The 11,958-nt window shown below is 46.8% G+C and overlaps 2 pseudogenes; one reads left to right on the forward strand and one right to left on the reverse strand.

Annotated features, from left to right (window-relative positions):
* LOC125092644 (uncharacterized) overlaps positions 1-11,958 on the forward strand; it is a 342,826-nt pseudogene that overhangs the window by 13,705 nt on the left and 317,163 nt on the right.
* On the reverse strand, positions 5,281-7,119 carry LOC125092643 (uncharacterized; annotated as a pseudogene).

Here is an 11,958-nt window from a genome sequence, read left to right on the forward strand (position 1 = left end):
AGTCCGGAATTGTGATGGCACCAACTTTGGCTTTCTTTTCCAATATGGCTTTGGCTATTCGAGGTCTTTTCTGGTTCCATATAAATTTGAGGATTATTTGTTCCATTTCTTTGAAAAAAAATGGGTGGTACTTTGATAGGAATTGCATTAAATGTGTAGATTGCTTTAGGTAACATAGACATTTTCACAATATTTATTCTTCCAATCCAGGAGCATGGAACATTTTTCCATTTCTTTGTGTCTTCCTCAATTTCTTTCATGAGTACTTTATAGTTTTCTGAGTATAGATTCTTAGTCTCTTTGGTTCGGTTTATTCCTAGGTATCTTATAGTTTTGGGTGCAATTGTAAGTGGGATTTACTCCTTAATTTCTCTTTCTTCTGTCTTGTTTTTGGTGTAGAGAAATGCAACTGATTTCTGTGCATTGATTTTATATCCTGACACTATACTGAATTCCTGTACAAGTTCTAGCCGTTTTGGAGTGGAGTCTTTTAGGTTTTCCACATATAGTATATATCATCTGCGAAGAGTGATAGTTTGACTTCTTCTTTGCTGATATGGATGCCTTTAATTTCCTTTTGTTGTCTGATTGCTGAAGCTAGGACTTCTAGTACTATGTTGAATAGCAGTCATGATAACGGACATCCCTGCCGTGTTCCTGACCTTAGTGGAAAATCTTTCAGTTTTCCTCCATGTAGAATGATATTTGCGGTGGGTTTTTCATAGATGGCTTTGATAATATTGAGGTGTGTGCCCTCTATCCCTACACTTTGAAGAGTTTTGATCAGGAAGGGAAGCTGCACTTTGTCAAATGCTTTCTCAGCATCTATGGAGAGTATCATATGGTTCTTGTTCTTCCTTTTATTAATGTGTTGTATCACATTGATTGATTTGTGGATGTTGAACCAACCTTGCAGCCCTGGAATAAATCCCACTTGGTCGTGGTGAATAATCCTTTTAATGTACAGTTGAATACTATTGGCTAGTATTTTGGCGAGAATTTTTGCATCTGTGTTCATCAAGGATGTTGGTCTGTAGTTCTCTTTTTTGATGGAATCCTAGTCTGGTTTTGCGATCAAGGTGATGCTGGCCTCATAAAATGAGTTTGGAAGTTTTCCTTCCATTTCTTTTTTTTTGGAACAGTTTCAGGAGAGTAAGAATTAGTTCTTCTTTAAATGTTTGGTAGAATTCCCCCGGGAAGCCATCTGGCCCTGGGCTTTTGTTTGTTTGGAGATTTTTGATGACTGTTTCAATCTCCTTACTGGTTATGGGTCTGTTCAGGCTTTCTATTTCCTCTTGGTTCAGTTGTGGTAGTTTATATGTCTCTAGGAATGCATCCATTTCTTCCAGATTGTCAAATTTGTTGGCGTAGAGTTGCTCATAGTATGTTCTTATAATTGTCTGTATTTCTTTAATGTTAGTAGTGATCTTTCCTCTTTCATTTATGATTTTATTTATTTGGGTCCTCTTTCTTTTCTTTTTGATAAGTCTGGCCAGGGGTTTATCGATCTTATTAATTCTTTCAAAGAAACAGCTCCTAGTTTCTTTGATTTGTTCTATTGGTTTTTTTTTGTTTTGTTTTGTTTTCTATTTCATTGATTTCTGCTCTGATCTTTATGATTTCTCTTCTCCTGCTGGGTTTAGGGTTTCTTTCTTGTTCTTTCTCCAGCTCCTTTAGGTGTAGGGTAGGTTGTGTACCGGAGACCTTTCTTGTTTCTTGAGAAAGGCTTGTACCGCTATATATTTTCCCTCACGACTGCCTTTGTTGTGTCACACAGATTTTGAACCATTGTGTTTTCATTATCATTTGTTTCCATGAATTTTTTCACATCTTCTTTAATTGCCTGGTTGACCCATTCATTCTTTAGAAGGATGCTGTTTAGTCTCCATGTATTTGGGTTTTTTCCAAATTTCCTCTTGTGATTGAGTTCTAGTTTCAGAGCATTGTGGTCTGAAAATATGCTAGGAATGATTCCAATCTTTTGATACCGGTTGAGACCTGGTTTAGGACTAAGAATGTGATCTATTCTGGAGAGTGTTCCTTGTGCACTAGAGAAGAATGTGTATTCTGTTGCTTTGGGATGAAAAGTTCTGAATATATCTGTGATGTCCATCTGGTCCAGTGTGTCATTTAAGGCCTTGATTTCCTTGTTGATCTTTTGCTTGGATGATCTGTCCATTTCAGTGAGGGGAATGTTAAAGTCCCCTACTATTATTGTATTTTTGTCGATATGTTTCTTTGATTTTGTTATTAATTGGCTTATATAGTTGGCTGCTCCCACGTTAGGGGCATAGATATTTAAAATTGTTAGAACTTCTTGTTGGATAGTTTATTTGAGTATGATATAGTGTCCTTCCTCATCTCTTATTATAGTCTTTGGCTTAAAATCTAATTGATCTGATATAAGGATTGCCACTCCTGCTTTCTTCTGATGTCCATTAGCATGGTATATGCTTTTCCACCCCCTCACTTTAAATCTGGAGGTGTCTTGGGGTCTCAAATGAGTTTCTTGTAGGCAACATATAGATGGGTTTTGTCTTTTTATCCATTCTGATACCCTGTGTCTTTTGATTGGGGCATTTAGCCCATTAACATTCAGGGTAACTATTGAGAGATATGAATTTAGTGCCTTTGTATTGCCTGTAAGGTGACTGTTATTGTATATTGTCTCTGTTTCCTTCTGATCTACTACTTTCAGGGTCTCTCTTTGCTTAGAGGACCCCTTTCAATATTTCCTGTAGAGCTGGTTGGTGTTTGCAAATTCTTTCAGTTTTTGTTTGTCCTGGAAGCTTTTAATCTCTCCTTCTATTTTCAATGATAGCCTAGCTGGGTATAGTATTCTTGGCTGCATGTTTTTCTCATTTAGTACTCTGAATATATCATGCCAGCTCTTTCTGGCCTGCCAGGTCTCTGTGGATAAGTCTGCTGCCAATCTAATGTTTTTACCCGGGCTGCTTTCAGGATCTTCTCTTTGTCACTAAGACTTGTAAATTTTACTATTACGTAACGGGGTGTGGACCTATTCTTACTGATTTTTAGGGGTGTTCTCTGAACTTCCTGGATTTTGATGCTTGTTCCCTTTGCCTTATTGGGGAAATTCTCTCCAATAATTCTCTCCAATATACCTTCTGCTCCCCTCTCTGTTTCCTCTTCTTCTGGAATCCCAATTATTCTAATGTTGTTTCGTCTTATGGTGTTACTTATCTCTCGAATTCTCCCCTCATGGTCCAGTAGCTGTTTGTCCCTCTTTTGCTCAGCTTCTTTATTCTCTGTCATTTGGTCTTCTATATCGCTAATTCTTCCTTCTGCCTCATTTATCCTAGCAGTCAGAGCCTCCATTTTTGTATGCACCTCATTAATAGCTTTTTTTTATTTCAACTTGGTTAGAATTTATCTCTTTTATTTCTCCAGAAAGGGCTTTTATATCTCCTGCGAGGGTTTCTCTAATACCTTCCATGCCTTTTTCGAGCCTGGCTAGAACCTTGAGAATCGTCATTCTGAATTCTTGATCTGACATATTACCAATGTCTGTATTGATTAGGTCCCTAGCCTTTGGTACTGCCTCTTGTTCTTTTTTTTTTGGTGAATTTTTCTGCCTTGTTATTTTGTCCAGATAAAGGTATATGAAGGAGAAAGTAAAATACTAAAAGTGTGGCAACAAATCCAGGAAAATATGCTTTAGCCAAATCAGAAGAGATCCCAAATCGTGATGGGGGGGAGAAAGGGGATAAAAAGATGTTCAGAAAGAAAAAAATAAAAAGAAAAGAAACAATTATAAAAGAAAACCAATAAAGAAAAAATATAAAAACGAAATAAATAAATATATATATATATATATATATATATATATATATATATATTAGATAAACTAGTTAAAAATGTTAAAAAATAAAAGGGTAAAAGTTAAAAAAATTTAGCAGAAGAAGAAAAAAAATTGAAAAAAAAAATTAGATTAACTGCAAGGCTAAAGAATCATGGGGAGAAAGCCATGAGTTCAGGGCTTTGATTTCTCCTCCTCTGGAATTCCACTGCTCTCCTTGGTATTGAAACTACACTCCTTGGTAGGTGAACTTGGTCCTCGCTGGGTTTCTTGTTGATCTTCTGGGGGAGGGGCCTGTTGTAGTGATTCTCAAGTGTCTTTGCCCCAGGCGGAGTTGCACCGCCCTTATCTGGGCAGGTCTGAGTAATCCGTTTGGGTTCTTTTGGGAGCTTTTATTCCTTGAGCCCTTTCCGTAGAGTTCCGGAGGGCGGGAATGAAGATGGTGGCTTCCTGGTTTCCGGCCTGGAGGATGTGAGAGCCCGGGGCCCCACTCCTCAGTGCGCCCTCAGAGAACAGCGCCCAAATACTCCTGTCACCCTGGCCTCTGGTCGCGCTCTGAGCTGACCGAGGCTGCGACCGGTTCAAGGTAACCCCGAGATTAGAGCTTACTCCTCGGCTCTGTCTCTGTAGCTGGCTTCCCCGTTCTAATCCCGTGAGCTCTCAGACACCCCAATCCTTCTGTGACCCTGCGGGACCTGAGGCCACGCTGACCCTGCGTGGGCTTCACCCTGGTTAAGCCCATGGAGCGATGTCCCTCAGTGGTACAGACTTTTAAAAGTACTGATTTTGTGCTCCATTGCTCCGCCGCTTGCCGGGAGCCGGCCCCTCCCCCCGCGGTCTATCTTTCTGTCGCTTTGGATTCACTTCTCCGCCAGTCCTACCTTTCAGAAAGTGGTTGATTTTCTGTTTCTAGAATTGCTGTTCTTCTTTTCGATCTCCCGTTGGATTTGTATGTGTTTGCAATATTTAGATAAGCTATCTAGCTGATCTCCCGCTACCTGAAGTAGTCTTAGCCTGCTACTTCTCCGCCATATTGTCCTCTATTTTTAATTTCTTAAGCAATATCCACACTGTTCTCCAAATTGGCTGCACCAACTAGCATTCCCACCAAAGGAATGTTGGATCCCATTTCTGTAAGCCCTAGGTGTCTGGCATTGCCATCCTTGAGGCCCATGTTTTCCCCAAGGTGCAGTGTGGTGATTGGGGCCCTAGTTCTTCTGCCATGGTTTCTGGGTGCTCCAGAATTCAAGCTCAGATTAGGGATAGACTCTCCTCCCTACACCTGTAGCTGCTGCAAAACACATGGACTGAGCAGGGCCCGTTTTGTGGGAACACTGCCAGTGTTGAGCCCAGCATTGGTCACAGTCAGGTGCATGTAAGCGACAGGGGTGGTTCAGGAGTGGCACCCTGGGGGAATACTGCTGGAGTAGCTGCTGTCCCTCAAGTAGATTCCAGGGTGGTCAAGGGGCACTGGCTGTCCTGCTTCTTCCTTCATCTGTCATGCTCTCCATGGTTTCTGGGGACTGGAGGGACATCGGGAGGAGGAGCAGCCCTTGAAGCAGACAGGAGTAAGACCGAAAGGCTGCTGTGTCCCCCAGTCCCAGGGGTGCCCAGTCTCACCAGACAATGAACTATTGTAGGCCCAGATCGTTGCCTCATGCTCCAAGTGTCAGTCATCAGCAGGGCTTGGGCAGCAAACTCTGGGTGTTGTGGCCGACTCAGAGGGTCCTGTTGTCTCGGCCTTGTGGTTCCAGTGCCTTCTTCTGGTGGGTTGCACAGAAGTGTTCTCTTTGTTTGGCCTGCGGAGGTCAGGTGCAAGAGAGCCATTCATGAAGGCGTGTTTCCTTGTGTTTTCATGCCGAGTCTTCCTCTGGGCCCAAATTGAAGCCACAAGAGGGGCCCCATGGCCCTCCTGGCTCCCATTGTCTGAGCACCTCTCGTGACTTTGGTGCCTTGGGGTTGTGGGCAGACTGTCCTGTGGTGCAGCTGTTGAGACAGCAGGTGGAGTGGTATGAGATAGCGAGTGGCATGTGGCCTGGGGCATATCTTACCAAAGGCCTGTGGGGGGTTGTGAGATGTTTCTTCTGAGGTGTTGAGGTAGAGGTTTCCCTGCAGGACCCATGTGTGACATGAAGAAAGGGAAGTTTCCCATGGGCCCCCTGGGGCTGAATGAAGGCTACACTCCCAGGGTCACTCAGGCCCCTTCCATGACCGTCTTCCCCATTACTGTCAGGTCCTCCTCCTGCTGGACTGTCCCTTCCCTAGCCTCTCTGGGAGCCCTCGACATGCCCTTCTCTGTGGGGGGAGCCCTTGTCCACACGAGTGTTGCAGGTGGCGTGACAGAGAATGCATGCTCTAGAGTCCCATGGGAAGTGAGTTTGCATGGGCCCCACGCTGTGGGCAGTTGGTGGGCAAGGTGGAAGCAGGCAGGGTGGCCTTTCCATGATGGGTCTTCCCTGCGGATTGAGGGATTGAGGAGAGTCTCTAGAATATAAAACTCACATAGAGAAATGGTGTCATGAGGGGACCTGCTACCTCCCTCAAAGCATCTTGGAAGCTTGGGGGACTGGAGGTGTTGGTCAGGTCCTACAAGAGTGGCCAGTGTACATGAATCAGCTGGAGAATGGTGCCTACTCCATGCCAACAAATATGCAGCACTGGGAGGGGTGAGCTGTCCTGATGCTAAGAGCCTGGGGGCCTGTCTTATTTGCTCATTTCTCAGGTGCCTGAAGTGGGGGACGGGGCCACCCCACCACTGTCTCTTCCCGACTAGTGTTGTTCAGGAACAAGCAGTTCTGCTGATTTTTGCAGGGTGGGAGGGAAAGGCTTGGGTTGTGCAGAGTGAGGGGTCAATGGGGCGTGGGGCCCTTTTCCAGAGGAGCACAGTGCATGGGCTGCCTGGGATACAGTCCCTCCAGGCAGCCAGTGCCCTCCCTCCAAGATCAGCAGCTCCTGGACGACAGCGCCAAACCACCACAGGGAGTTGCACGGATCAGGTGGAGGTTCCACGAGGGATGTTCTCAGGCTTCCTAGTGCCTGCAGGGACTGTGAGCTTCCTCTCCTCTCCTCTTTGTGGTCAGAGGATAGGGCAGCACCCCAGGTTTTGTGTGGTTTCCCAAGGTGCCCATAACAAAGTCAGGGCAACGAGGGAGAACATGTATCCATGTTTGACTGCCCCTTTTCCTGCCTAACTCACCCCGTTCCCAAGTCCTTCTTGTCTTCTGCTTCCCTTGTTGTTACTTTCAAGTCCACCGAAGGGAAGCTTCTTGAGAGCTGAAAGCAAGAGCAGAACAGGGCATGAGAACAGACTCCCAGGGAGCAGAGAACCAAGTGGGGACACCCAGGCTCAACCTCCCTTCCTGAGGCCCCTCCAGCAGGGTGAGCTGTGCCCTGCCACCTCCCAGGCCTACTGCCTGCTTTGCTATCCACGGCTGCTTCCCAGACTCAGTGGTGAGGGGTCAGGGTGATGGTAGGAAAGGGCTGAGGAGGCATACCCAGGGATTATCATGCAGCAGTTCAGATGCAAAGCCTGAGTGCCCTCCAGAGATTAGGGCCTCCAGGCTGGGCATAATCAAAGCAGGGAAAGAAGAGCTGGGAAGAGGTGCTTATGGACAGATGAGAGAGGAAGCCCAAGAGACGGAGGTGGAAATGAATTACAGGCACAATGTGACTCCTTCCATCGGAATTGTTGTCTTCCGTGGAATCCTCCTCCAGGTCAGAGAGCAGCAAGGATGCTGGGGTGGCCGTGAGAGAGGACAAAGGGGAGTTAGTGGAGCTGACGTCCTCTGGCCTGCTACTCTGGGGATGATGACCTCTTCCCTCAGTTGGATGGGGCCTCAGATCTGAGTCCTCCCTGGCCTTGGTTGCTTGATCTCCACAGGGTGCAGGTGAGTCTCTGGTTGCCCACGTGCTCTTCCAACCTCTGATTCTCTCCAAGACCCAGAACCCTGTCTGTATGATCCTTTCCCTCCTGGAGGCCATCACTGTTCCTAAGACTGCATTTGCAGGACTTTCCCTTCCTGATCCTTGTTCCTCTCCCTCCCTGCTCCCCTTCCTCCTCCTTCTCCCCTAGTGATGCTCCATGTCCTTCCTCCTGCCAAGGTCCACCACTCACAATGTTGTCCAAGAGGGGGCAACAAATGAAAGAGTAGAGATATCCTGGTTCCACGGAATCAACCCCCATCTTTCTGTACTGGGAGCAGCTGTCCTGGGTCTGGGATTGCTGGAGAAGTGCAGGGAGAGATTGCCCACCACCTCCCCATAGCCATGTCTGCCCAGTGACTGAGATGATCTTCCCAGGGACATGTTTCAAGCTAATACAGCACCCTCTGTTTCCATAAGTGTTACAGAGGTTGAATCGAGATGGGAGCAGGTTCCCTCAGCTGTTCAGGGTAGCCCTGGAAAATGTCCACCAGTGTGGTCACTGAATCTCAGGATTCCTGCCAGAGCTCCTGCTGAGGCTGGCAGGGAATTGACAGGGCAGGGGTGTGTGTAGGGACCTGGGCAGGCCTGAGGAACATTTGCAGTTTGGGCTGGCTGAGGAGTGGGGAGCTTGGCCAGGGGTGTATGCCAGAGAGTTGGGTTTCAGAGGAGCCATGACCCCCTGGCCCTGCTCCCAAGAAGCTCTGTGATATGCCTAGATGACAGCTGGTGAGAGGTAGAGTGGACCTGGGGACAGCAAGTGTGTGAACCATGTCCAGAAGCCCCTTCACACAGGCTTGGAGGACCCTGGCCCCTGACAGGGGATCTCCAGGGCAGCTGAATTGGGACGTTCTTCTCTTGGGAACACATCCACAGGTCAGACTCGGCTGGGGTGTAAAGGCCGACAGAAGCTAAGGGACATGGGAGCCTGTGTAGTGAACCCAGAGGAAGTTTGCTTTAACTTCTCCAGCTCTGAGAGTCCCCCTGAAGGTACAGCAGCTTCAACAGAACCAAGAAGGTTTTGTAGTGGACCTTACGAGGGAGAGAGTTTACCTGTCTTCCATGTCCTGGCTCCCAATGGAATGTAGTGTCCTGGTCCTTTTGCACAGGAGAGGGTGGTTGGTGCTGCCAAGTCATGACCATGACCAGGTCTGGGACCATGCCAAGAAAGACCCAGAATCTCTTGTGCAGCATTCCTGAGAGGCCTTGAGCAAAGAGACCAAGCTTTGGCATGTGGCAGCGGGAAAGGGAGGCGAGAGCAGGTTTGATGTGAAAGATCCTTAAACTAACCACGCAAGGAGTCGAGTGGTGATGACAAACCCAGCCTACCCCAAAGACCCATGGACACAATATCTGTTCTTTTCATTGAGAAACTATGAAATGATCAAATCATACCTGTTGCTAATGCATCCCTTTCTTTGGTGTTTTTTTTTATCCACCTTCTTTCTCCAGACCGGCAGGCACAGTCCCCTGTTCCCAGGAGACCTGTCCCACTTTTCCCTTCCTCTGTGCCATTCCCTACCTGAAGAGACTTCGTCCTCACTGCTGGAGTCTTCAATGCTCTCTACACGCAAATCTGTAGGAACTGAAAAAGGAGCAATGCTGTTATGAGAGAGACTGCCTCAACCATTCATCCCAGTTCTGTTGAGATGCCTATGGGCCATGCAATATCTGCCTGACTGTTTTGCTCTGCTGTTAAATGTTCATGGGGCTGGTGGAACGAGAGACCTTTGAGGAGACAGGGTTTGGAGTTTCATCCCTTCTAATAAGACCAGGGTGCTACAGCAGTCACCTCAGTGCCAGTTCTACATGCCCATGACCGCTCTCCCCTCCCAATGCAACCATCTAAAACTCCAGTGATTATGGGACTCTTGACATGTGGCTAGTGGGAATGAGGAACTGGACGTTTTCTTTTCCTTAATGATTTCCCTATAGTTCATTGAGATAATAAATGACTATGTAAAATGGACACTAGACAGACTCTTTCCTGGTTAACTCAGCATTAGAAACCATCCAGGAGTGAGAGACAAGCCCTACTCTCCTAAGTATTTCTCCAGCCTTAGTGGCTGGCTTGACAGGGCCGTTGATACGTAAGACATTCCTGGGCTCATGCACACCCACCAGGCACTGTTGGAGGCCTTTGTACCCTAAGAGATTAAGGTGAACCCCCAGTTCCTAGAATAAATGGGGAACAGCTTCAGTGCAGCACTGACCAAAAGCATAATGTTATGTTCTTGAAACAGAGAAACAGCTAGAATAGACAATGGAACCACAGAGAATACAAGGAGTCAAAACTTTTCTGAATATGAAGAAGTAGGTGGTGGTTCTCTAGAAGCTGAACTTCCAATACCTTGGATCACTCCCCTGAGCCAACAGGATGGTGCTGACATTTAAATAGGCAGGGGCACGTGGGAGCGAAATAGAAATGCCCAAATGCACACATGTTGTCATCACGATGCTTGACAAGAGGACCGCCTAGAAAAAGCATCCTCTTCTAAAACAGTGAACAGAATGAAAAGGTAGCCCACAGATTGGAGGCGCCATTTGCAGTCCTTATTTCAGAAAAGGTGTGTTCACGGACAAAACAGAAAAACAACAAACAAAACAAAAACAAAGAAAGAACGGGATTTCACCAAATGAAAGAATCAAGAAAAAGACTTGAATAGACTGTTCTGCAAAGGGAACAAATGACTGGCCAAACAGACATATGAAAAGATGCTCAACATAAGGCATCATGAGGGCAATGTGAATCCAAAAGAGACTGAGCTGTGGCATTGTCTGCTAGAATAGCGAGGTCCCAAACCAGAAATTCAATCCCAAAACCGATGTCGGAAGGATGCGGAAAATTTGAGACTTTGTATGCAATTAGTGGAATGCAGAATGGTGCAACTACCAAGGAACAGCCTCTTGAGTGTCCTCAGAGAGCAGCGAAATGTACTCCCATGGATCCCGCAGATGCGAGTGAGGAAAAGAGATGGCAGAAAATCAGATTCTGTTCAAATACATGTTTCTCACAAGAGAAGGTCTTGTTTGCTACCAAAGAACCCTGAAACCCTGATTTCACTTTGTTTCCATTCCTACGCACTGAACTACCTTGACTTGTCTATTGCCCCAAACCTTCCAAATAAAACAAGCCCCTCTTGCAAGGACAGATGGCGAGCGAAATGTGTGGTGATTGTCCTGTCACACCTGTTGAGGTTTGAGGTACTCTTTCGCCACCTTGCAATGCATAGAGCACCCTTCATTCCTGCATGGAGGGGGCCCAGATCCCCCCAGTGATTCACAGTCCCTGAAGACAAACTCATTCCCCCTTTGATAGGACACCTTTTGGGCCCACCTCTGAGAACCCCAGCTAGGACCAGTGGAGGGTGTGTAATTTCCCCTGGGAGTAGGCCAATTGCATTCTTAGACACAGTATCTGGAGGGAAATGTTAGATCTCCACGGAGAAACATGGAGTGAATTGGCCCCATCTGTTCCTGGCCACTGCTCCTTTGTCAGATCCCCCCTGAACAGTTGTTGCGCGAAGCTGCCCTGGAAGCCACCTACAGAAGGGAGGAGTGTGTCCCAGCACTCAATGCTTCCGATGAGGTTGGAAAGACGCATCGTGGGGCCTCTGATGCAGAGACATGTCTGTGAGTGTAGTGTCAAGAGGGGTTACTGTGACCATTCGTGCCCGAGACCTACCCTGATGGGAGAGACCCATGGACACTGATTCAGTAACAGGGATTGGAAAAGACACACTTGTGTCTTTGGGGCACATTCTAGCCCTTCCTAGTTAGCTACGGGATTTGTTTTCTAGGGGAATTTATGTGTATTTGCAAGGAAAGAACACCTATTTCAATTGTAGGTGATGAATTTTCACATGAATTGACGTTCATGACATGACGTAGATGGAAACTTCCCTGAGAACGTGGACACTGTTAATCGCCATGTTGAGGGGACCAGACACGTTTGAGAACATACCATTCACCCACCTGTCAGACACACCCACCCTGAGAACCACAGCACATGGATTCCCATGTAAACACACCTCCTGCCCAGCACGCAATCCTACAGCACTGAAGAACAGCACGGTAGCTTCTGGGGGCAGGATCACGAGGCCTCGGGTCTCGGTCCGGAACATGGCCCTTAGTCTCGTTGCAACAGGATCTGGATTCTCTGTGGTTCTCAAGATGGAGCCTGCATGGAAGCCCCATCTTGCCCATTGTCCAGGTTG

The sequence above is a fragment of the Lutra lutra genome, unplaced genomic scaffold (genome assembly GCF_902655055.1).
Source record: "Lutra lutra unplaced genomic scaffold, mLutLut1.2, whole genome shotgun sequence".
NCBI lineage: Eukaryota > Metazoa > Chordata > Mammalia > Carnivora > Mustelidae > Lutra > Lutra lutra.